This window comes from Hemitrygon akajei, chromosome 8 (assembly GCF_048418815.1).
Source record: "Hemitrygon akajei chromosome 8, sHemAka1.3, whole genome shotgun sequence".
Lineage (NCBI taxonomy): Eukaryota > Metazoa > Chordata > Chondrichthyes > Myliobatiformes > Dasyatidae > Hemitrygon > Hemitrygon akajei.
Window position 1 is genome coordinate 153,471,886 of NC_133131.1, and position 27,063 is coordinate 153,498,948.

A 27,063-nucleotide genomic window follows, 5' to 3' on the forward strand; every position below is an offset into this window, starting at 1 on the left:
CCCAATTGGTCCATTATTAGAGCTGGGAAAGTGACAGGAAGTCACTGTCAAGGGGGAAAGTAACTTATTTCAAGGCTACAGAGTACCTCATACATTTTGACTACAAAGTTTGCATGCAGATTATTATTAGAAATACTGAATATTTTATTTCTCTGAAAAAGTAATTTCATGGAGCTTGTTTAATTATGGTTTTGATTTTTTTAAATTGTTGACTGTACCAGCCATTTGGGGATGCCTTCATTTATTTACTTGCTCTGAAGGAGTAATGGTACGGGTACAGAACCAAGATTAAAATTCTGTCTGGGGAGAAAAAAGGATAGTGAAAATAGGTTTTTAGTACTTTGCTTTCTGCATTATGTTCTTGGCCCAGTTTTGAATTGTCGTCTGATTTTCCTGAGAACAGTGCAGATCAATGCAGCCTATTCACTTCATTGTTACTCATCCATTTAGAATTATTTTAAAGCTTCCACCATAATGTCTGCATCTGTTTCTTCAATTGTGTTAGAATGTACTGAATATCCTGTTATCATGAGTTTGTATACCTTTTCAAATGGAGCTATAAAACTATTCTGTCAACTCGATTCTCTAGAAATTTTTATCGTTCCTTTTATTTCTGTGTAAAATAATTACATGTGATTCTATACTCCATTACACCTAACATGAAAATAGTCCCAAATTCCCTTAACGTACTTGCGTGATTACCTTGGTTCTTGTGCTCTCATGAGGTATCTTCAGCAATTATCAGATGAAGTTTTTCCATTTGCCTTTAAAATACTACTTCATGCTTTAGATATCTTTCTAAACATCTCTGTTCATCTCTGATTTCAGTGCAGTACCCAAAAGGTCATATTTTGTACAAAAGCTGGGACACTAACCTCTGCTTATGTTCTCCAGAAAGCCTGAGTACTGACAGTATGACCAAACTTTATAGATGAGGCTAACTAAGATCAAACTCTAGACTGTCTGATGTGTAGTATTTAGTTTCGTACACAACATGGAGTCAACACCTTCAGGAAAGAAAAAAAAAAGGAAGAAAGAAAGTATATTTGTAGAGATTTCAGATCATTCTGTAATTATTGTGTCAGGGGAACCAGATCACAGTCATGTCATTGGCTTATCTTGTAGCTGTGCTGTGCTTGGCTTCCAGTACCAGCCCTTAGTTGCCAAACATTTTTATGTAATTGATTAGCAAGAATATTCTGCTTTATTTTTCAAGCCCAGTCATTTTTCTTAAAACTCATTAGCTAGTAATCATAAATATGGGTATTATGCATCCATTTCAGTTATGAGCTTGTAATGAGCTTGTTATGGGATAGTAATGATAAATATGGGTATTATGCATCCATTTCAGTTATGAGCTTGTAATGAGCTTGTTATGAGATAGTAATGATAAATATGGGTATTATGCATCCATTTCAGTTATGAGCTTGTAATGAGCTAGTAATGATAAATATGGGTATTATGCATCCATTTCAGTTATGAGCTTGTAATGAGCTAGTAATGATAAATATGGGTATTATGCATCCATTTCAGTTATGAGCTTGTAATGAGCTAGTAATGATAAATATGGGTATTATGCATCCATTTCAGTTATGAGCTTGTTATGAGCTAGTAATGATAAATATGGGTATTATGCATCCATTTCAGTTATGAGTTGTAATGAGCTAGTAATGATAAATATGGGTATTATGCATCCATTTCAGTTATGAGCTTGTAATGAGCTAGTAATGAGAAATATGGGTATTATGCATCCATTTCAGTTATGAGCTTGTAATGAGCTAGTAATGAGAAATATGGGTATTATGCATCCATTTCAGTTATGAGCTTGTAATGAGCTTGTTATGAGCTAGTAATGATAAATATGGGTATTATGCATCCATTTCAGTAATGAGCTTGTTATGAGCTAGTAATGATAAATTGGGTATTATGCATCCATTTCAGTTATGAGCTTGTAATGAGCTAGTAATGATAAATATGGGTATTATGCATCCATTTCAGTTATGAGCTTGTAATGAGCTTGTTATGAGCTAGTAATGATAAATATGGGTATTATGCATCCATTTCAGTTATGAGCTTGCCCTTGAAATCAAGCTGCCGGACTTCTGAGAGAATTACACCCCTACCCAGAATTCTGTTATCAGCTTGTGATGCAAAGAAATAAAAATGAGGTTATTTACAAAATAATGGGCAAATTGTGGGCTACAAATTAATTGCTAGTGTAACACCAAAACTTTTGTGTCAATTGAATATTTGAGGGATGATTTTATTATTAAGAGCTCAGGTAATGAATAATGCATGATCTTTGAATGGGAGAACAATCAAACTTACTTAATTTTCTGAGGGCAAAAAGTGAGCGCTATGTTACCAAAAGTTTTCAAATCAAATGCAATTTATTTTGATATGTTATAAGTTGTATGTTGAATTATTAGGCAGTTCTTGGGGGGGTCAATTTGAATTTCAGTCTAGTACAATGGATTTTGAAATGCCTGAAGAAAGCTAATGGGAGTACCGACTGTCATAGGTGGTGCAAGAAAGGGTGGGTGGTCATTTGGGAAATGGTATGCTGTATTCGCATGTAGTATTTGTGTGCTTCTGTCATAGGAGCTGAACGTTTCGTCATTTTTGTAATGCTCTTTCTCCACTTTGAGCAGTAGCAGAGATTTCCGATCAAGGCATGGATGCGGAATTACCCTCAGGAAATCTGAGAATCTTCTAAAGATTAGCTTTATTTGTCAGATGCCCATTGAACCATACAGTGAAATGTATTACAAACAAGAGAAAATCTGCAGATGCTGGAAATCCAAGCAAGACACACCAAATGCTAGAGGAACTTAGCAGGCCAGGCAGTATCTGTGGGGGAAAAAGTACAATCGACGTTTCGGGCTGAGCTTTTTGTGTGTGTTGCAGTGAAATGTATTATTTGCATCATGGCCAACAAAGTCAGAAGATGTGCTGGTGGCAGCCTGCAAGTGTCATCATGCTTCCGGTACCAATACAGCATGCTCACAACTTACTAACCCTTACTAAACCATACATCTTTGAAATGTGGAAGAAAACTGGAGCTTCTGAAAGAAACCTGCATAGTCACAGAGAGAACGTACAAACTCCTTACAGGCAGCAGTGGGAATTGAACCCTGATCTTTTGATGGTTGGCTCTGTAAAGTGTTGCACTAATTGCTACTCTATTATGTTGCACCCCCACCAGGTGTATTGTCCAATATCCCAGAAATTGTAAGCGACAATGGAGCTTGGAAGAGCATGCTTGTTTTGGGAACTTGGCGCCAGGCACATAGACTATATGTGACCTGAATTAGAACTAGTTGAGTATTGCACTGGTAACCCTCTTTAAGAAAGGGAAAGCATTGGATTGGGATATTATTGAGGGGTCTCTCCACTGACAATCAAAAGGATCCTCCTCATCATTCCAGAGTTGTATGTGATTTTGTGAAGTGCAAAGGACAGGATCTGTATCACATAACAGATCCAAAAAAAAATCATAGATATCAATGTCAACATAGTACATGTCCTTTTTCAATTTCATGTAAGCCTTTGTCGTCAAACCAGAGGGTATGTGGGAATCCTTCAGTTGATTTGGTTGATCTCAAAGTATTAGTCAATCTCTACTGCATGGTGTTGCACAAGTTGCAATCCCAACAAACAGGTCTATCACAAATCTAATCCCTGTACAGACTAGAGTTAACCAAAGTTAGACCATTGCACCAGATCACTTCTCAATCTGCCATGCTTCAGTGCTGTATTTCACTGTGTATGCCCTTTTGGGGTGGAGTTAATTCATAGGTCAAATGGAAAACTGTTCAGTCTTTGTGTCTACTTCATAACGAAAATCACTCAAACCTCATTTATCAATTTACAGTACACAAGAAAACAATGGTGAGGGACGTCCATTGTGATGATTATAACCGAGAGCAGGCAAATATACTGTGTAGTTATAATCAAATTTTTCCCCCATTCTTGGCCTCTCAAGCTCACAACGTGTCATCCATTTCCCAAATATTGGGAGAAAGAGCACAGGTGATGCAACAACTCAACAATTATCAAAATATGTGGGGTTTGTCATTGTTTTAGAACAAAGAAAAAATAGTCTACTAGAAGAACTTGGATTTTGCTCCAAGTTCCAACGTAGAACGTGGAGTACTAAACAGTACAGGCCCTTCAGCCCATGATGTTGTGCCAGCTCTTTAACCTACTCTAAAATCATTCTCACCCTTTCCTCTCACATAGCCCTCCATTTTTCTATATGTGTTAACATCTGCAGTGTCTTGTGTTTCTGTGCTTGTCTTGCCTTTGTACAATTTCAGCCATAATTAGCTGTGAGTGATGTTGCTGCTGGCTTTTCACCATTCTCCATCTGATTTTTCTGCTAATCACTTAAATCTGTACTCCTTGCCTTTCAGCCACTGTAAATGGTTTTTGTATTTTATTACTTAGCCAATGACTGAGTCATTTTCTGATGATGCCTTATTTAATGAATATAAATTCCAAATCTAGGATGGAATTTCAATTCAGTATTGTTGATTGAGTCTCTGGATTACTGTTCTGGTAATTTAAATGATTTTAAACACTTCCTACCAGAGAGTCTTAGAATTGTAGAACATAGAAACATGTCCTTCATGGCCTGACTAAAGCCTATCTATACTAATTCCAAATCACTCTGTGCCTTGCTCATTCAAATATCTGTGCAAATGTTTCTTTAGTGCTGATACTGCTCTTGCCTTCACCACCACTTCTGTTCTAACTTTCTGGACTGGCCTGCCATCTGGGGTTCTGTTAAAGGCCATGTGAAAACAGCTTATACCTGCTGTTGCCATGAAAATCAAATCGTGAGACATGATTTACTGTGCACAAAGCTATGAAGACTATTCTTAATTAGTTCTTGCCTTTCCAAATGCAAGTAAATCTTATCTGTCAGAATCTTTTCCAATAACTTTCCCACTCGTCTATTTTCCTGGTTTATCCCTGACACCCTTCTTAAATAAATGCACATTAGCCATCCTCCAGCCTTCTGGTATCTGGTCCTTGGCTAATGACAATTAAAAAAAATTCTAAGTAAAATTTATTATAAGAGTACAAACATGTCCCTACATGCAACCTCGAGATTCTTCTTCTGCAGGCATGCTTTAGCAAATCTATAAAACAGTAACTATAAACAGGATCTGTAAACTATAAATATCAGGAGCTGTAAAACACCTTTGATATGGTCCACAACAGTGGTGTCATCAGCAAACTTGTATATGGTGTTGGAGCTGTATTTAACCATAGGTATAAACAGAGTAGAGCAAGGAGCTAAGTATACATCCCTGTGATGCTCCTGTGCTGATGGACATTTGTGGAGGGATATTTTTGCCAACCTGAACCGACTGGGGTCTACAAGTGAGGAAATCCTGGACCCAATTGCATGAGGCAGTACTCGGGCCCAGTTCGTGAAGTTTACTGATTAGTTTTATCTAATCCCTTTCTATCTTGGTAATTCTTTCTTCTTTCTCTTCCACTGGGCAGAAGGTATTTAATCAGGCTCAAAGAAAGTTTCTAACCAGCTGTGATAAGACTCTTAAAAGGACTTTTTATATATAAAAAAAAGAACTCTTAATTTCTCAACATACCTTATACAGTCCCTTTGTCTACCTGCACTGCTTCTCTGTAACTGTAACACTGTTCTGCATTCTGTTATTGTTTTTCTCTTTTGTACTACTTCAGTGTGCTTATGGGTAGAATGAACTGTCTGGATGGCATGCCAACAAAAACTTTTCCCTATATCTTAGTCCGTGTGAAACCAATTACCAGTATCACTGTTCCCTCCCCTGAACTCCAAGATAAATATAGCCGAACATATTCATTTAAGACTTCGCCCATTTATTCTGGCTACACACATAGGTTACCAGACTGATCCCAAATTAATGTATTCTCTCGCTAGCTAACCTTTTACCTTTAGTATATCTCAGTTTAGCTGTACCTTTTCCAAGTGCAAGAAGACTTGATTCTGCTGTTTATTAATATAATTGTAATCCTTAATTTCTAAAATAGTCCATAAAAACTTTCTTCCTTCCCTTTCCAAACCTTTCTTTTTTGTGTTATTCCTATACAAAGCACCCTGATTGGGACTAGTGAGTGCTTAGCTTTAGCAAACGTTATAGGCTATGTAATTTTCTAACTTAAAGCAAGACTAGTATTCTATATGCTTTGCTCTGTTAACTGTCCTCCTACCAACAAATATTCATATCCCATGATGGTATGATTTAGGGTCTTTTTTTTCTCATTATTCCTCCTTTGGTTTTTTTGCGTCAGTTTAGGATGTCAAATTTCAGCTGATTTTATTATTCTGTATGTTTCTTCATATAGCCTACTGTTGTCTTTCATAGTGATTACCTCAAATGTTTGTGCTTTCTGCAAAATTTGAAGATGTGACCTGTATCTCCGGGTTTTTGAGACATACCAAAAACTGGAGTGGATTGAGTAGCTAACAGCATTTCACTGTATGACTCCCTCCAGGGTGAAAAACAACTACGTAAATGTGTTAATTCTGTTTCTTCACCAACTTTGTATCTGTGCTGCAACTGAACCTTTTATAGAATCATAGAAAAGCACAGCACAGAAACAGGCCCTTTGGCTCATCCCTCAGGCTTTACAAAAACTAAAGCATTTGTACTTTCCTCATTCTCCCATTCTGTTATCTCATCAACAAGCTGTCATTACATCAGTGCTGTTTCTTTGTATTGTTTTTTGTTCCTGGCTGTTTGTTTTAAAATCATAAGAACTAGCTTACTTTTCTTGCCAAGTTCATCTTTCTGTCTGTTTTTGAACAAATTTGGAATATTTGACTCAAGCCCCTTCACAGATTGTGGCAGGCAGCTCTGCAGTTTGTTCTTATTTCTTTTGGCAAACGGTGATGTATCTCATCTGGTTCTGGTGATCTCTCTCCTTTACTAATACCATAGATCTTGTTACTGCTTGCTTCCTTTTTGGGTCAATCTGATGTATCAGTTTCTTGTCTACCACTATTTTCAAAACTGGTAAATATTGATGCAAAGCACTTATTGAAAATCAAACCTTCTGTTTCCCTATTGACCCTTAATTGCCCTTCTGGTTCATTGGCAGGCCTTTTTATTTTTAAGTGCTTAAGGAAAAAGTATGTTTTGCCTTTAATCCTAGCCTCCAGTCTATTATTTTTTTGCTACTGTAGTTCACTATTCGTGTCCCCTAATAATTCTGGTTTTTCTATTTTGTTATTAAGTTGACTCCTCTCATCAAATTTTTTTCATTGGTGGATTGTTCTTCGTATCTAAATAAATTTCAGTATCCTGTTACATTAAGTAATTTGAAGCTCCTTTTATAATGGGGAACTGGCATAACAATCCTGTATTAATTATTAATATATTTACTTTGCCAGGGGTATGAAATACCAGGGCATTTTCATAACAAATCTCTTGCAATACTCTAGAAAGAATATTAGTTTCTATAAATGGATTTGTGTAAAACGTGAATCCATCATTTCCATTAAGAAGCATAATGATACTTAATCATGCAGTTTCATGTTGCTCTTCCAGGGTCTCGCAGCTGTCTGATGGCAGAATGCCACAGGTGCTGCAAAGAGAAATTTTGAATGCTGACTCACACAAATGGAGAGAGAATACTTTACATTTGTCAATGCTGTACTGCTGGCATTTAAGCTGGGCTTTTTTTGTCAATTAATTGGGTGTCCTGCTAAGCAGCTTAACAGGAATCTTTGTGAATTTAAAATATCTAGCTGGAAGGTTTGCAGAACTGAAAAGTTGAAGGTCATTGCTATAGGCATACATTCACACGAAATAAATGCCATGAAAAGTAGCTTTTTGCAGCAGCAGTGCAAAACCTCGTTGATGTTTTCAATGGTGGCTGAGAAGTGTTTGACCTTAGAGTGCTGGTAGAGGAGGGTTTTTTAACTAGGTAACTCCAATGTTTTAAGCTGAAGAATGCAAGTCAAGAAATTTCAGTTTTCAGATCTATTATTAAACTGCATGCCTTTTTCTCTACTGTTTAATAGAACAGTTCTTAGGGGGTTATACTTAAAAACTGCTTTAAAATGTTTTATGTTGAGGCTTATCAGCAGTCCTTCATTTTAGAATGATTTCAGCACAGAGTTATGATCAGGCTTTAGAAATGAACCAGGAAATCAGTTTCTCAATAGTCTTAAAGTTGTAAATAATGCATTCAAAGTATCTGATAAATAATCTACCAATGGACATCATAAGCCATCTAGAAGATAATAGAATGAAGATAACTGTTACTTTATAATATGTAGAATAGGAAATGGATAATATAACTTGGCAGTAAGGACAGAAGTAATTTGGGAAAGCAGTTAGCTAGTACCTGTATCTTGAAACAGAACTTGTCAGTTTACATTTCGAGCGTGGGTTCAAACCAGAACATTGCTCTAATGTTGATCAGTATAGTTATCCAATACTTTGAACAGTTACTACTTGAACTGAGTGCTTTTAGCATTTTTTGATTTTGTTGCAATTTCCAGCATCTGGGTGCTTTTGTTTAATGAATTAGAATGAATGAAGTATGATGTTCAATGTCGAGGTATATCAGCCCTTTATAAAATACTCATTGGCTAATTGTAGTTTATATCATCAGAATGATTATGTACTACAGTAGTGCAAATACCAGATGAATATTTTCCTCTGTACCCTTTACGTGTAATTATTTATTGGAGTTAATACCTGCTACAAAAGTAAAGCATCTCAATTTCAGAACACAAAACTAGATCTGAAGTCTAAGAAAGCATAAGCAAAGCTTTTATTTGTGGTTTATTTCCCCTGAGATAAAGCCTCAGTTGGATATTGTGGAATTTGGCAAAGACAGCAGCACAGGATGCTATTTGACCTTCGTCTCTTTCCAATAAAAAGCCTGTCTGGAACTGATTCATACAGTAGGAATTCTTCACAATATGTTGTTTAATATTGCCATATAAGATTATAATGAAGTTATCGGCAGTTGCAGGCGAAATAAGTTCAGGTTGCGTTATGTGGCAAATCTTGATCTATATTTGTTTGAGAACGCCCTAAATGGGGATAATTAAGCTTCCCAAACTCCATTTGAGGCCATGTTATATGGGGAATAATGAAACAGCAAAAACCTCTCAATCTGCACCATAAGCAAATTTACCTGACTGTAATGTCAACAACATACGCACAACCATCTGAGAGCGGATGATCTTGCACGTAAATTGTGTGTGAATGGTTACATTCATGATACCAGAGCCAATAAATCAGATACATTTCTGAAGTTATTTCCTAGCCTTTGGGAAGGAGCTGTATTCTATATTTCCCACAAAGTTAGAAAGTTAATTTCTGCTCTAATCCCTCTTACAATATTTAGCCTAAAGGTATATATATAGAGATTACTAAAATCAATGCAACTGACATCATGTTGCTTTAAGACTCCAAGAAAGTAACAAAATGTGTGAGAAATTAAACTCCGTTGAGCAGTGGTAAATGGTTTATTATTGTCATATGTAACAAGGTACAGTGGAAAAGCTCTTCTTCTATGTACCATTTATACAGATCAACTCATTACAACCGTGCTTTACTCTGGTCATAGAGTCAGAGAATAATGTGGCATGGAAACAGGCACTTCGTCCCAGCTGGTCCATACCAATCGCACCATCCTTTCTTAGTCCCAATTGCAATTCAGTTCAATTTAATTCAAGTTTAGTTTCATTTAACCATATATTAATACTCACGAATCCAACCAAACGAGACATTGTTGCTACAGGGTCAAGGTGCAGACACATTTTACCAATAGTCACACAGAGTAAGCACACACAAGATCACAGTCATGTAATAAGAGCCCTGAAGCTCACTTCCCTTACCCCGTGCAACGGTGCAGCTTGATGCATGCAAGTCAACAAACCCATATAGAATATCAGTAAAAATACAACAACGCAGAATATGTGTGTGTATATGGTCCAGACACCCTAGCCCACGGACTGGCCCCCGATGCCTGACTCTTGCCAGGCAAATCTGTGGCTTTGAGGCCCACTCTTCACATATGCATGCACTTATAGAATATTAGTAAAAACACAACCAGACAAATAAATGTGTATATAGTCCATTTTAAATCTTCAGCTGCAACTGTGCTACTCGGCCCTGGTAGAGCACGATGATTCGGACACCTCTCCTCCAGCAGCTGAAATGCAAGCGACCCTGCAGCTTGAGTCCTGAGTCCATTGAGTGCCTCTAAAAATCTGCAGTCGGCTACAACAACAGAGCTTGTCTTCTGCCGAGTGAAACATTGAGAAGGCAGCTCTGACTCCATCTGGACACAGTGTCACACCGCTCTCGGTGAAGCACAACGGCTTTGACCCCTCACTCTGGTGGCTGCAAACAGGCGACACCATGGCTTCACGCCTTGCTCTTGCTGCGACTGACGGCTAGGGCCCCTACATTGCAGCGTACCAGATTAACAATGTCCAAAGGGGTCTTGCAATCCCCTGAAAAGCAACCATAACAGCTACTCACTATCTGACTGCAAGCCTCCATTGACCCAGGCAGCAGCATGTTGCGCAGCACTTTCACTGTCTCCGCCAGTGAGCAACTCGCTGATGGTGCAGTCCTTTGAGTTCTTAATGTACAGCAGGATCTGACATGCAGTCCTTTGAGTTCTTAAGGTATAGGTGATCATTAGATGTACATGTAAGTAGAATGGTAGCATCTTCTGTTGACTCCATAGAAGCCATTGCAACCAGTCGCGCCATCATCTTGCCAAATGTGTACCTGTGTTTGGCCCATAATCCTCCATGGCTTTCCCCTCTGTACCTATCAAAATGGCTGGCATCAACCTGGCTAAAGTCCCCTTCAAATCAACTTCAGCCAGCTCTTCTGTGTCATGCTTCTGTAATTCCCTTTACTTCAATGTAATACTGACACATCCGACTTTAGCTTCTGCCTCCAAAATTGCAAGGTGAGTTCTATCATATTATGATCACTGCTTCCTAGGCATTCCTTTACTTTAAGCTCCCTAATCACATCTGTTCATTTCATAACACCCAATCCAGAATTGCCTTTTTTTTAGTGGACTTAATCACAAACTGTTCTAAAAAGCTATCTTGTCGACATTCTACAGATTAACTGTCTTGCCATCCAGCACCAACCTGATTTTCCCAATCTACCTGCATATTGAAATCCCCCATGACTATCGTAACATTGCCCTTTTCACATGCCTTTTCTATGTCCCATTGTAATTTATATCCCAAATCCTGGCTACTAGTCAGAGGCCTGTATATAACTTCCATCAGGTTCTTCTTACCCTTGCAGTTTCTTAACTCTGTCCACAAGGATTCTCCATCATCTCTGCACTATATAAACCTCTTTCTAAGGATCTTAATTCACTTTTTACAAGCAGAGCCAACATGTCCCCTCTGCTTATCTGCTTGTCCTTTCAATATAATGTGTATCCTTGGATGTTAAACTCCCTTCTATGATCTTCTTTCAGCCACAACTCTGATGACCACAACACTATACCTGCCAATCTCTAACAGTGCTGCAAGATCATTTACTTTATTCTGTGTACTGTGTGTGTTCAAATATAACACCTTCACTCCTGTTTTCATCACTCTTTGATTTTGCCCCCATTCTACTTCAACTCATCCTAGTGACTTTACCCTATCATCTACCTGACCTTCATCACAGTCGCACTACACTACACGTTGCATCTACTTATATATGTGCCAACTGATCCATCCTCAACTCTATCACTCCAGTTCCCATCCCTCTGTCAATAATCCAGAAAACTGAAGCCCTGCACCCATTCTTCAGCCATGCACTTATCTGCCAAATATTCCTATTTCACCCTCATCGACTTGTGGAACAGGCAGGAATCCAGAGATTACTACCCTGGAGGTTCTGCTTTTCAGCTTTCTAACTCTCTATATTTTCTCTTCAGGATCTGATCCTTTCTGTTGTTGAAAGGTATGCTGTTGGTACCAATATGTACAAAAAACAAGCAGGGCCTGTTGAGTTTTGTCTGTGGAGCAAAAGATTGCTGGGGTTATTAGTAACATAGCAATAGCCAATAAAAAGAAGCGAGTTATAGACGGAGTGGCAATTGTCTGGGAGGCTTTGGCTCAATAGGCTTCAGCAAGGACAGGTTGAAGTTTTAAGTTTCTACTAAGCTTTGTTTCCCTTTGTCTATTATTAAATACCTAGTGCATCTTGAATGGATCCAGTGTTAGTGGTATATTCTTTTTGTGACGTGTGAGAACTCTGGGAGATCTCCAGTCTCTCTGATAACAACTGCAAGAAGTACATCAAGCTGCAACTCCTTAGAGATCATGTTAAGGCTGTTCACCCTCCCCCTTTAGAATGCCCTAGGCTCCATCCAAGATGTCTCTGACTCTGGCACCGTTGGAGGCAACATCTCATCTGCTTGTCTTTTACACGTCCACAGAATCTCCTAGGTCCCTTTGTTTACAACGTTATTCATTGACCTGCCATTCACTGTCTAGTTCCTGTCCTATTTGAATGTTCAAAATGCATCACTTCACGCTTATCTGAGGTGAAATCTATTTGCCATTCCTGAGCCTTATGATCAAGATCTCTTTCTAATTCACAGCAGCCTGCTTTACTATAAACGAGTTGCCCTAATTATGATCAGCAAACTTGTGACTCATACCATGCATATTTGCATTCAAATTATTTGCATACATTAAGTAATGAATAATAGAGCTCCCAGCATTCACCCCTGAGGCAAACCACTAGCCTCAGTTAGAGAATCAGCCTTCAGCCATCATCCTCTACTTCCAATCATTGCTCCAATTCTGTATACCGCGTGACCTAATCTTCCAGATCAACCTGCAGAGTGGGAACTTGCCAGAAGTCTCACCGAAGTTCAAATAAACAACATCCACTGACATACCTTCATCTTAGTTACATCTTCAAAAAAAACTTTTGATCAATGGCTAATGACAAAGCAAATATCTCTGTAGGGGCCTCCCCAATTTCTTCCTTGGCTGCTCATAAGGGGATACACTTGGTCAGGTCCTGGGCATTTGCCCATCTTAATGTGCCTCAAAGCAAATTACCTCTTTCATCGCAACGTGTATATATTCCAAGACCTCACTACTTATTATCCTAATTTCTTTGGCATCCATGATGTTCTCCTTGGTAAACAGCGAGGGGAAATAGATGTTTAAAAATTTTGGCCCTCTGCTGCAGCTGCACACAAAGATATCTTTAAAACAGTCTAATTTCTCCCTAGTCACCTTTTTACTCCTAATATAATTGAAGAACCCCCTGCGATTATCTTTAACCCTGCCTGCCAAATCCATCTTGTACATTGTTTTTACCTTACTAATTTCTCTCTTATGCCTGCCCATAAACTTGTTATCTTTGTTGAGGGATTCATTTGTACACAGTTGCATAAAAGCAATGTATGCTTTCTCTTTCTTTATCGGAGCCCTGGAGAGTTTAACATCGGTAGCTGAGCGAAGGGCGCTGAGTAGGCTACGGTCAATTATGGAAAACCCTGAACATCCTCTACATAGCACCATCCAGAGACAGAGAAGCAGTTTCAGCGACAGGTTACTGTCGATGCAATGCTCCTCAGACAGGATGAAGAGGTCAATACTCCCCAATGCCATTAGGCTTTACAATTCAACTGCCAGGACTTAAGAACTTTTTTTAAAGCTATTATTAATGCTTTTTGAGTTAGTGATTTAGATGCATATCATATTATTACTGAGTTAAGTATTGTATGTAATGAGTTTTTGCTACAACAAGTGTATGGGACATTGGAAAAAATGTTGAATTTCCCCATGGGGATGAATAAAGTATCTATCTATCTATCTATCTATCTAATATGACTCTTTTAAAAGCCTACCGCTTGCTAACTGTTCCTTTGCCTTTAAATGGTCACCCAGTCAACTCTAGCTAACCTGTGGACCTGTTTTATCTTTTTCCATAACTATTTAAAAACTAATAGAATTGCGACCACTGAACCCAGAGTGCTCCCCAACTTCCACTTTAGTTGCTAGGCCTGCTTCGTTCCTCGAGAGGGTTCAATATTGCGCCTTCCCATGTAGGTTCCTCAATACATTGAGTAAGAAAACTGTCTTCAACACACTACACAAGTTACACCTCATTCAGACCCAGAGTAGGTGGCCCACTGAATACTGGGAAAACTGAAATCTCCCATGTACACTACGCTACAACTACCTGCAATTTCTCAACACATCTGCTCCTCAAGTTCCCTCTGACTATTGGGGAAAAAAGACCATGAGATATAGGAGCAGAATTGGGCTATCTGTTCAATCGAGTCTACTCCACCATTCAATCATGGCTGATCTTTTTTTCTAACTCCTCCTCAATCCCAGTTCCCAGCTTTCTCCCCGTAACCTTTGAGGCCGTGTCCAATCAAGAACCTATCAATCTCTGCCTTAAATACACCCAATGATCTGGCCTCCACAGCTCCATGTGACAACAAATTCACCACCCTCTGGATAAAGAAATTTCTCCACATCTCCGTTTTAAATGGATGTCCCTCTATCCTGAGGCTGTTCCCTCTTATCTTAGACTCCCCCACCATGGGAAATATCCTTTCCACATTTACTCTATCTAGGCCTTTAAACATTCGAAATGTTTCAATGAGATCCCCCCTCATCCTTCTGAATTCCAGCAAGTACAGACCCAGAGCCATCAAACGTTCCTCGTATGATTACTTTATGTCGCCAGACAATTGATACTAGAGCGTACAATCATCACAGTGATATTTGATTCTGCGCTTTGCGCTCCCTGGAGTACAAGTCAATAATAAATATAATAAAAATTTAAATTATAGATCAAAAATAAAAAATAGAAAAGGTAAAGTAAGGTAGTGCAAAAAAACCCGAGAGACAGGTCTGGATATTTGGAAGGTACGGCCCAGATCTGGGTTATATAACCCTTTCATTCCTGGCATCATCCTTGTGAACCTCCCCTGGACCTTCTCCAATGCCAGCACATCTTTTCTGATATGAGAGGCCCAAAACTGTTTACAATACTCAAGGTGAGGTCTCACCAGTGCCTCATAAAGCCTCAGCATCACATCCTTGGTCTTGTATTCTAGACCTCTTGAAATGAATGCTGACATAGCCATTTGCCTTCCTCACCATCAACTCAACCTGCAAGTTAACCTTTAGGGTGTTCTGCATAAGGACTCCCAAGTCCCTCTGCATCTCAGATTCCTGGATTTTTTTCCCCATTTAGAAAATATTCCACACATTTATTTCTACTACCAAAGTGTATGACCATGCCATTTTCCAACATCGTATTTCATTTGCCACTTTCTTGCCCATTCTCCTAATCTATCCAAGTGCTTCTGCATCCTACCTGTTTCCTCAACACTACCTATCACTCCACCAATCTTCTCTCTCTTTCAATATGTTTATTAATGTATACAAGAATATATAACAAATACAGAGTATATTAAAAAAAAATTACTAACAGAATACAGACAATAGAAAAATTGAACTGTATAGGACTGAGTAACATACAATATAGTAATATAGAATATATTATATTATATGAGTAACATAGAATATAGTACTCCAGTAATGATTACTAATGCCACAAATTTATAAAGAGTATACATTAGAAATTTTATATATATAAAAAAAATCTAGCCCCTACCAAGAAAGCCAATGGGTAAGAACAAGGAAAAAAATATTTTTAAAAAAGTGTCGCTAAGTTGTTAACAAAGAATAACATATTTAATGACATCTACGTAGAGAAAAAACCTTTCACAAGATAGAGTAGTAGTTCATAAAAGGACCCCATGTCATATAAAAGTACTGTACTGAATTAGAAATAGAACACCGAATCTTCTCCAAACTAAGATGAGTTATAATGTCTTCTAACCACTGCACATGAGTAGGAGAGACTGCTTCTTTCCATTTAAGCAAAATCCGTCTTCTCGCCATAAGTGAGCTAAAAGCTGGAACATACAAGTCTGAGGGAGTTATAGTTATATCTTGAGTTCTGAGAATACTAAAGAGAGCAGTAAGAGGATTAGGTTCAAAGTTAGTGTTTAAAAAGTTGAGAAAAAGTAGAAAATACATCTTTCCAAAATTTTTCTAAGCTGGGACATAACCAAAACATATGAATTAACGAAGCATTGGCTGAATTACACTTGTCGCAAGTTGGAGAAATATCAGAGTAAAAACGGGATAATTTCTCTTTAGATAAATAGGCTCTATGTACCACTTAAAATTGTACCAAAGAATGGCGAGCACAAAAAGATGACTTATTCACTAATTTCAAAATGGCATTCCAATCTTCATCAGAGATTTGCATATTCAGATCATGTTCCCAAGCTTGCCTAATATTATGTAAAGAAAGCTGCTTGAACATAAGCAGTTTATTATATATAATAGAGATTGATCCATCAAAAAAAGGTTTCAAATTTAAAATATCATCTAAGAGATTCTTATCTGAACTTGAAGGAAAGGTAGCCAATTGAGAACGCAGGCAATCTCTAATTTGAAGGTAACCATAAAATTGGGTTTGGGGTAAACCAAATTTAATGGACAGCTGCTCAAATGACACTAAGTTCCCATCAACAAATAAATCCAAAAATTGTCAAATACCCAATCTATTCCATTCTATAAAAACTTCATCAGTAGTAGAGGGTAGAAAAAAATAATTACAAAGAATGGGACTAGAAAGGGAAAAATGAGACAAACCAAAAAACTTCCTAAATTGTGACCAGATTCTCAAAGTATGTTTAAGAACTGGGTTATCAGTAATTTTACTGAAGGGTAAAGGAAGAGAAGATCCAAGAAGAGAAATAATTGAGGCATTTTTAACCAATTAAGCTTCTAGTAAAGTCCATAGTGGACAATCATCCCTATTGATATAATATGACCAGAATGTGATATTCCTTATATTAGTTGCCCAGTAATAGAATCTGAAATTAGGTAAAGCTAGACCACCATCTTTATTTTTCCTTTGAAGAAAGACTTTGTTCAGCCGGGGTAGTTTATTATTCCATATGTAAGAAGAGAGAATTGAGTCCAAAGAGTCAAAAAAAACTCTTCAGAATAAAAATAGGCAATGCTTGGAAAAGATATAAGAATTTAAGTAACACATTCATTTTAATAGAATTAATACGGCCTAACAAGGATAAAGAAAGAGGAGACCATTTACTAAATAGCCTTTTTAAGGTAACTCAGTAGTGGAATAAAATTAGCTTTATACAAATGTTTAAAATTTTTAGTAATAGTTATTCCAAGATAAGTAAACTGATTAGTCATAATTTTAAATGGAAGATTGGTGTTTATTGGTATCAGGTTGTTTAAAGGAAATAATTCACTTTTATATAAATTCAACTTATAACCTGAGAATCAACTAAATTGAGAGAATAAAGAAAGAGTGGAAGCTAAGGAGTCATTCACATTGGAAATAAAAAGTAAAATATCGTCTGCATATAAAGAAATTTTATGAATAGTATTACCTCGGGAGATACCTGTAATATCCTTGGAATTATGGAGGCTATGGCTAGAGGTTCTAGAGCCAAAGCAAACAACAGAGGACTAAGGGGGCAGCCTTGTCTAGTACCTCGATATAGGTTAAATCGTTTAGAGAGTTGAGAATTAGTAAGAACCTGAGCTATAGGTGAGAGATATAATAGTTTAACCCAATGAATAAAACTAGGTCCAAATTTAAATTTTTCTGAAGTCTTAAATAGGTAATTTCATTCCACTCTATCGAAGGCTTTCTCTGCATCTAAAGACCACCAATCTTCATATCATCTGCAAACTTGGCAACAAAGCCATCTATGCCATCATCTAAATCATTTATATACAGCATAAAAAGAAGTGGTCCCAACACCGACCCCTGTGGAACATCACTAGTCACTGGCAGCCAACCAGAAAAGGATCCTTTTGTTTCCACTCGCTGCCTCCTACCAATCAGCCAATGCTCTAACCATGTTAGCAACTTTCCTGTAATACCACGGGCTCTTAACTTGGTAAGCATCCTCATGTGTGGCACCTTGTCAAAGGCCTTCTGAAAGTCCAAATATGCAACATCCACTGCATCCTCTTTATCTATCCTACTTGTAACCTCCTCAATGAATTCCAACAGGCTCGTCAGGCAGGATTTTCCTTGAAGGAGATCATGCTGACTTTGTACTATCTTGTCCTGTGTTACCAAGTACTCCATCACCTTATCCTTAACAATTGACTCTAACATCTTCCCAACCACTGAGGTCAGGCTAACTGGTCTATAATATACTCTCTGTTGCCTTCCTTCTTTCTTAATGAGTGGATTAACGTTTGCAATTTTCCAGTCCTCTGGCACCATGCCAGAGTCCAATGATTTTTAAAAGATCAGTTATAATAGAACCTCAATCTCTAATACTACCTCTTTCAGAACCCTAGGATGCAGTTCATCTGGTCCAGGTGACTTACATACCTTTAGGTCTTTAATCTTTTTGAGTACCTTCTCTGTTGTAACAATAACTGCACCCACTTGTCTTCCTTCACACGCTATGACATCAGGCATACAGCTAGTGTCATCCACAGTGAAGACTGATGCAAAATACTCATTTAGTTCAGCAGCCATCTCCTTGTCCCCCATTTTTATTTCTCCTGCCTGTTTTTCTAGCCACTCTATATCCACTCTTATGTCTTTTATTTTAACTTTCTTAAAAAAAACCTTTACTATTCACTTTGCTATTATTTGCTGGCATGCTTTCATATTTTATCTTTTCCCTTCTAATGATTTTGTTTAGTTGCTTCTGTAGGTTTTTAAAAACTTCCCAATCCTCTATCTTCCCACTAATGTTTGCTTTGTTGTATGTCCTTTCTTTTGCTTTTACAATAGCTTTGAATTCCCTTGTCAACCACTGTTGTACTATTTTACCATTTGAGTGTTTCTTCATTTTTGGAACATGTATGTCCTGCACCTTCCTCATTTTTCCCAGAAACGCACACCATTGCTGCTCTGCTGAAACCCTGCCAGCAGCTCCTTCCAATTTACTTTGCCCAGCTTCTTTCTCATACCACTGTAATTTCCTTTACTCCACTGAATTAGACTTTACTTTCTCCCTATCAAATTTCAAGTTGAATGCAATCACATTGTTATCACTGGTTCCTAAAGGTTCTTTTACCTTAAGCTCCCTAATCGCCTCTGGTTCATTACATAAAACCCAATCCAGTATAGCTAATCCCTTAGTAGGCTCAATGACAAACGGCTCTAAAAAGCTATCTCTTAGGCATTCAACAAACTCGCTGTCTTGAGATCCATTACCAACCTGATTTTTCTCAATTGACCTGCATGTTAAAATCTCCCATAACTGCCATAACATTGCCCTTTTGACTTGCCTTTTCTATTTTCTGTTGTAACCTTTGGTCAACCTCCTAGCTACTGTTGGAGGCCTGTATATAACTGTCATCGATGTCCTCTTATCCTTGTGGTTTCTTAACCCACAAGGATTCAACATCTTCTGATCCTATGTTACATCTTTCCACTGATTTGATGCCATTTTTTACCAGTAGAGTCACACTAACTGCCCCCCCTCTGCCGACCTTACTACCCCTCCGAAATAACGTGTAACCTTGGACATTCAGCTCCCCACTACAACCATCCTTCAGCCACAATTCAGTGATGGCCACAACATCAAACCTGACAATCTGTAATATTGCAACAAGATCATCCATATTATTTCTCGTACTGTGTCCATTTAGATACAACACCTTGAATACCGTGTTTGCTATTCTTTCTGACTCTGCATCCCTAATGATTTGATACGCAGCCTATTGGCTGCAACTACGTCCCATCACCTGCCTGCACTTCCTGACAGTCTGACTGCATGCTATCTTTACTTTTTTTACCATCTGTCCTTTCCTGAGTCCCTTCACTCCGGTTCTCACCTCCTTGCTAAGTTAGTTTAAACCCTCCCCAACAGCTCTAATAAACCTGCCTACGAGAATATTGGTCTCCCTCAGGTTCAGGTGCAACCTGTCACTTTTGAACAGGTCATACCTCTCCCAGAAGAGATCCCAATTATCCAAGAACCTGAAGCCCTGCCCCCTGCACCATCTTCTCGGCCACGCATTTATCTGCCAAATAAACCTGTTTCTATCCTCAAGTGGCGCGTGGCACAGGCAGCAATCCAGAAATTACTATCCGGGAGGTCCTGCTTCTCAGCTTTCTACCTAGCTCTCTAAACTCTCTTTTCAAGACCTCATTGCTTTTCCTTCCTATGTCATTGGTACCAAGACATCTAGCTCACCAAAATGTTGTGGACGCGATCTGAGACATCCCTGACTCTGGCACCTGGGAGGCAACATACCATCCGGGTGTCCCGTTCGTGTCCACAGAATCTCCTGTCTGTTCCCCTCACTATCGAGTCCCCTGACACTACTGCTCCTTTCTTCACTCTCTTTCCCTTCTGCACCACGGACCCATGCTCAGTGCCAGTAACCCGGTCACCGTGGCATTCTCCAGGGAGGTCATCCCCCACAGAAGTATCCAAAGTGGTATACTTGTTTTTGAGTGGAGTGGCCATAGGGGTATTCTGCTCTTACTGCTTATTTCCATTTCTCCTGACGGTCACCCAGCTACTTACCTCCTGCAACTTTGGGGTGACTATTTCTGTGGTAACTTTGACCAATTATATCCTCACTCTCCTGTGCAATCTGAAGGTCAAAGGAAGAGGAGTGACGTTACTAGTCAGGGAGGATGTCATGACATTGCTTGGTCAGGACAGACTGGAGAACTCGACTTGTGAGGCATTATGGGTTGAATTGAGAAATGTTTGACCACATTAATGGGTCTATATTACAGATCACTCAGTTCAAGGGATTTAGAGGAACAACTTTGCCCAGTTCGCAGACTGTTGCAAGAAACATAAGGTTGTGATCATAGATGATTTTAACTTTCCACATCTTGACTGGGGCTCCCGTAGTGTAAAAGGATTAGATGGGACAGAGTTGGTCAAATGTCTTCAGAAAAGTTTCCTTTATCAGTACATAGAAGTCCCAAATAGGGAGGGTGTGCGATACAAGATCTCCTATTAGCGAATGAGACAGAGCAGGTGACGGAAGTTTCTCTAGGGGAACACTTTGCATCTAGTGATCACAGTGCCATTACTTTCAAAGTAAATATAGGGAATCTTGGTTTTGAAGAGATATTGAGGCCGTGGTTAAGAAAAAAAGAGGAGATGCATAGCAGATATAGGCAGGTAGAAACAAACTAGGTGCTTGTGGAGTGTAAGAAATGCAAGAGAATACTTAAGAAATCAGGAGGGCTAAAAGAAAGCATGAGGTTGCCATAGCAGACAAAATGAAGTGATTCTAGATATGTTAAGAGCAAAAGGATTGCGAGGGACAAAGTTGGTCCTCTGGAAGATCAGAAATGATAATCCATGTGTGGAGGCAGAAGAGATGGGGGAGAGCTCAAATACATTTTTTGCATCTGTATCTAGTCAGGAGATGGACACAGAGTCTATAGAAGTAAAGCAAAGGGGCATCAACTTCATGAACCCTGTTCAGATTTCAAAGGAGGAAGTGTTCGGTGTCCTGAGGCAAATTAGGATGGATAAATTCCCAGGGCCTGGCAAAGTGTTCCATTGGACCTTATGGGAGGCAAGTACAGAAATTGCCGGGGCCTTAGCAGAGATATTTAAATCATCCTTAACAACAGGTGTGGTACCAGAGGATTGCAGGATAAAACCAGGAAATTATAGGCCAGTGAGCCTGACATCAGTAGTAGGAAAGTTATTGGAAGGTATTCTGGGGGACCGAATATTTAAGTTTTTGGATAGACATGGATTTATTAAGGATAGTTAGCATCGCTTCATGCTTGGTAATTTTTCTAGGAAATTATCAGGGAAGTTGATGAAGGCAAGGCAGTGGATGTTGTCTATGTGGACTTTTGCTTAGCATTTGACAACGTCACGCATGCAAGGTTAGTTAGGGAGATTCAGTTGCTTGGCATTCGGGATGAGGTAGTAAACTGAATTAGACATTTGCTTTTTGGGAGAAGCCTGAGGATGGTAATAGATGGTTGCCTCTCTAACTGGAGGCCTTTTACAAATGGAGAGCTGTAGGGATCGGTGCTGAGTCTGTTGTTGTTTGTCATTTATATCAACAATCTGGACATCTATATCAATGATCTGGATGATAATGTAGTTAACTGGATCAGCAAATTTGTAGATGACATCAAGATTTAGGGTGTAGTGGACAGTGAGGAAGGCTATCATGGCTTGCGGAGGGACCAGCTGGAAAAATAGGCTGAAAAATGGCAGATGGAATTTAATGAAGAGAAGTGCAAGGTGTTGCACTACAGTAGGATCAACCAGGGTAGGTCTTACACAGTAAACGGTAGGGCACTGAGGAGTGTGGTAGAACTAATTGGGAATAAAGGTCCATGCGGAAATAGTTGCCACAAGTGGACACGGGTTTAAGGTGCTGGGGAGTAGGTACATAGGAGATGTCAGGGGTAAGTTTTTTTTACTCAGAGAGTGGTGAATGCGTAGAATGGGCTGCTGGCAACAGTGGTGGAGGCGGATACGATAGGGTCTTTTAAGAGACTTTTAGATAGGTACATGGAGATTACCATAGAACCATAGAACACTACAGCACAGTACAGGCCCTTCAGCCCTCCATGTTGTGCCGACCCATATAATCCTTTAAAAAAGTACTAAACCCACACTACCCCATAACCTTCCATTTTTCTTTCATCCATGTGCCTGTCCAAGAGGCTCTTAAATACCTCTAATGTTTTAGCCTCCACCACCATCCCTGGCAAGTCATTCCAGGCACTCACAACCCTCTGTGTAAAAAACTTACCCCTGATGTCTCCCCTAAACTTCCCTCCCTTAATTTTGTACATATACCCTCTGGTGTTTGCTATTGGTGCCCTGGGAAATAGGTACTGACTATCCACCCTATCTATGCCTCTCATAATCTTGTAGACCTCTATCAAGTCCCCTCTCATTCTTCTACACTCCAAAGAGAAAAGTCCCAGCTCTGCTAACCTTGCTTCATATGACTTGTTCTCCATTCCAGGCAACATCCTGGTAAATCTGCACTGCACCCTCTCCATAGCTTCCACATCCTTCCTACAATGAGGTGACCAGAATTGAATACAATACTCTAAGTGTGGTCTCACCAGAGATTTGTAGAGTTGCAACATGACCTCTCTACTCTTGAACTCAATTCCCCTGTTAATGAAGCCTAGCATCCCATAGGCCTTCTTAACTACCCTATCAACCTGTGCAACAAACTTGAGGGATGTATGGATTTGAACCCCAAGGTCCCTTTGTTCATCCACACTCAAGTAATTGACCATTAATCCTGTGCTTCCTGTCTTCTGGTTTGTCCTTCCAAAATGCATCACCTCACACTTGTCCGGATTGAACTCCATCTGCCATTTTTCTGTCCAACTCTGCAGCCTGTCTATATCCTCTTGTAACCTTCGACCACCTTCAGCACCATCCACAACTCCTCTAATCTTCGTGTCATCCGCAAACTTACTCACCCATCCTTCCGCCTCTACATCCAGGTCATTTATAAAAATCACAAATAGCAGGGGTCCCAGGACAGATCCCTGCGGCACTCCACTAGTCACCGACTTCCAGGCAGAATACTTTCCTTCCACAACTACCCTCTGCTTTCTTCCTTTAAGCCAATTTTTTATCCAAACAGCCAAGGTTCCACGTATCCCATGCCTCATGATTTTCTGGATGAGTCTCTCATGAGGGACCTTGTCAAATGCTTTGCTAAAGTCCATGTAGACCACATCCACTGCCCTACCCTCATCAATTTCTTTTGTTACCTCTTCAAAAAACTCAATCAGGCTCGTGAGGCATGATCTTCCCTTCACAAAGCCATGTTGACTATCCATGAGTAGACTGTACTTCTCCAAATGCTCATAGATCCTATCCTTAAGAATCCTTTCCAGTAGTTTGCATACCACTGACGTAAGATTCACTGGTCTATAGTTGACAGGTTTCTCCCTATTACCTTTTTTAAACAAGGGAACTACATTTGCCATTCTCCAGTCCTCCGGCACTTCCTCTGCAGCCAAAGAGGATTCAAAGATCATGGCTCATGCTCCTGCGATCTCTTCTGTCAATTCCCACAACAACCTGGGGTGTATCATATCCAGCCCTGGGGATTTATCAATCAATGTTTTTAAGAAGATCCAGCACTTCTTCTTCCTTAATCTCCACACCGTCCAGCACACAGGCCTGCTCTACTTCAACCTCATCCGGATCAAGATCCTTTTCACTTGTGAATACTGAAGCAAAGTATTCATTTAGGACCTCCCCACCCTCCTCCGCCTCCAGGCACATGTTGCCCTCTTTATCCTTTAGCGGTCCCACCTTCATTCTCGTAATCCTCCTATTCTTCACATACACATAGAATGCCTTTGGGGTTCTCCTTAATCCTACATGCCAAGGCCTTCTCATGCCCCCTTTGAGCTCTCCTAAGTCCTTTCCTTAGCTCCTTCCTGGCTACCCTATATTTCTCATAAGCCCCTCCTACTTCCTGCTTCTTATATCTAATATATGCTTCCTTTTTCCTCTTGACGAGTTGCCTCACATGTTTCGTCAGCCACGGTTCCCTTTTCTTACCATCTTTTCCTTGCCTCAGTGGGACAAACCTATCCTGAACCCAGCTCAAGTGGTCCCTAAACTTCTCCCACATGACTTCTGTGCTTTTCCCTTTGAACATCTGTTTCCAATGTACTCTTGCTATTTCCTGCTTCATCCCTTCAAAGTTAGCCCTTCCCCAGTTAAGCACTTTACCATTTCGTCTGATTTTTATCCCTTTCCATAACTATGCTGAAGCTAAGGGAGTTGTGATCACTCTCACCAAAATGCTCCCCCACCAAGAGATCTGTCACCTGTCAAGGTTCATTACCCAGAACTAGATCCAGTATAACCTCTCCTCTCGTCGGCCGGTCCACATACTGTGTCAGGAATCCTTCTTGAACACACCTGACAAATTCAGCCCCATCTATCCCCCTTGCACTCAGGAGGTGCCAGTCAATATGAGGGAAGTTGAAATCACCCATAACTACTACCCTGTATTTCCTGCTCCATTCTAAAATCTGCCTGCTTATCTGCTCCTCGGTGTCCCGAGGGCTATTTGGGGGCCTATAGACTACTCCCAGTAAAATAGAGGGCCATAGGTAAGCCTAGTAATTTCTGAGGTACTGACATATTTGGCACAAATTTGTGGGCAGACGGGTCTGTATTGTGCTGTAGGTTTTCTATGTTTCTATAATTCATTGATGTGCCATCATAGGTAGATAGCATCATAAAGAAAGCTTTTGGCACATGGCCTTCATAAATCAAAGTATTGAGTACAGGAGATGGAATGTTATGTTGAAGTTATATAAGTCATTAGTGAGGCTTTATTTGAAGTACTGTGTGCAGTTTTGGTCACCTACTTACAGGAAAGTTGTAAATAAAGTTGAAAGTAGAGAGAAAATTTACAAGGATGTTGCTGGGTTTGGTGGACCTGAGTTATGAGGAAAGATCGAATAGGTTAGGACTGTATGCCCTGGAACGTAGAAAATTGAGAAAAGTTTTGATGGAGTTATACAAAATTACGACGGGTAAATGCAAGTGGGCTTTTTCCGCTGAATTTAGGTGGGACTGCAACAGAGGTTATGGCTTAAGGGTGAAAGGTGAGAAATTTAAGGGGAACATGAGGGGAAATTTCTTCACTCAGAGGGTCATGAGAATGTGCCAGCACAAGTGCTCCATGCAAGCTTGATTTCAATGTTTAAGAGAAGTTTGGATAGGTACATTGATGGTAGGAATATGATCTCGGTGCAGGTCAATTGAAGTAGGCAGTTTAAATGCTTCAACATGGACTAGATAGGTAGAAGGGCTTGTTTCTGTGCTTTTACTTTTCTATGACTGTAATTCACTGTCAGGAGAGATAGAGATAGGGATAGTGGGAGAGAGAGAGAGAGAAAGAGAAAATGAATGCAAGAAAAGTAGGCCTGAGGTCATGGACCAGTAATATTCTATTTGAATATTGTACTAGTCTATTCTTGCTTCACTACACATCTGAAATAAAATAGAAAATGCTGAAGATAGTCGGAAGGTCAACCAGCATCTGTGTGTCTGGCGTCTGTTCAAGTGAGGCAGTAATTCGCATGGACTTTCAGTTTTAATTGAAGTTAATTTTATTTGATGATCCCAGTGTGGTGTTCCCTGCATGCAAGAAACCAAATGCAGACTGATCATTTTGCAAAACACATCAGGAATGACCCTGAGTTTCCAATTACCCCTGACTTTATTTCTTAATCTTACTCACTTCTTAATCTTTTTATCTTCATCTGGCCACACTCTTTCCACATGTGATTATTTTACTTGGTGTAGAAACGCAGATTTAGTGCACTACTTACACAATATGCTTGCTTCTGGACTATATTACAGTTATGCTCATTTCAGGGTTGAATTGCAGCAGACTGGAAATATTTTGGAGCACTGCCAAGCAAATTAGGTAATGATATTCTGGGGCACACCTGTTTTCCGGCAATCTCTGAAGTTTTTAATAGCTCTGAAGTCGTGCTTTTTGAAAGATAAGTTGGATAAGTTTAAGATGCCGCAGCCACCAACTCACTCCCTCCCCCTTTCCTTCCCTCACGTCTTATCTAACTAGCTTGTGATTTTTGTATACCCACTGACCTTCTGATATGATTAAAGATTAACTTTATTTGTCACGTGCATCAAAATATACAGTAAAATGTGTTGTTTGCATCAATGACCAACACAGTCCAGGGATTGTGCTGGGGACAGCCTGCAAGTGTTGCCAAGTTTCTGGCGCCAACACACCATTCCCAACCTTTTCCACCAAAAGTCCCTGTTCCAGCCCTACTATTGGGTATCTCTTTACCCAGATTATAGCATGGGCCGGACCCACTGCACTGCTGTTTTTCTTTTCAGTCCTTACAATATGCAGCATGTGAAAGTACATTCAGTAAGAGGGCCCACAGCAAAAAGGTGGCTCCTTAAAGCCGATTGATATACTCCTGGAGGTGCCATGTAATTTCTAAG

At 39.5% G+C, this 27,063-nt stretch overlaps 1 protein-coding gene across 5 annotated transcripts in view; it reads left to right on the plus strand.

Moving 5' to 3' along the window:
* esyt2b (extended synaptotagmin-like protein 2b) overlaps window positions 1-27,063 on the plus strand; it is a 214,596-nt gene that overhangs the window by 118,779 nt on the left and 68,754 nt on the right. The window lies entirely within an intron of this gene.